Source organism: Stegastes partitus, unplaced genomic scaffold, assembly GCF_000690725.1.
Source record: "Stegastes partitus isolate 25-593 unplaced genomic scaffold, Stegastes_partitus-1.0.2 Scaffold245, whole genome shotgun sequence".
Taxonomy (NCBI): Eukaryota; Metazoa; Chordata; class Actinopteri; family Pomacentridae; genus Stegastes; species Stegastes partitus.
The window spans coordinates 163,423-164,032 of NW_007577976.1; positions in this window are offsets into that span (position 1 = coordinate 163,423).

A 610-nucleotide genomic window follows, 5' to 3' on the forward strand; every position below is an offset into this window, starting at 1 on the left:
CACCTTTTGTTCATTGTTCTCTTACCTCCTGTCATTAATTAGCAACTGTATACTAACTAACCACTATTCACTACAGTGTTTACATACAGGCCCGACCTACCCTCTGACATACCCTATAAAAGGTGTAAGACTGCAAATGTTCTGGGTCAGTTTACCATCACAGACTCATGCTCTGTGTTGGTGAGCCCGCCGTATACCGGAATACTAATAAACACCCCACTACAGCAAACTTCACATGAGGACTATGAGTAAAATTTCTTCAACAGTCTCAACCAACCCCTAATGGAAATGTTTATTTTTTTGTAGCTGATAAATGTACAGCTGTATTGCTCGCCTGTCTCTAACAGTGTCTGGTGGTGTACAATGGCTTTTCAGAGCTTTTACCCCTGAAATAGCAGAAAACAACACAGTGAAATTGGTGAGAATGAACTAAAACAGGGAATTTATGGCTTAGACAGCTATATCCAGAGATGTATTAACTGATTTATGACCACTAGGGGGCAATTAAACATGAAAAGAAGCTGATAGACACACTGACTGCTCATCCATCTTTCACAGTATGATAATCTGGGTAATGCTTATACAGTCACGGAAAAAATTATTAGACAAC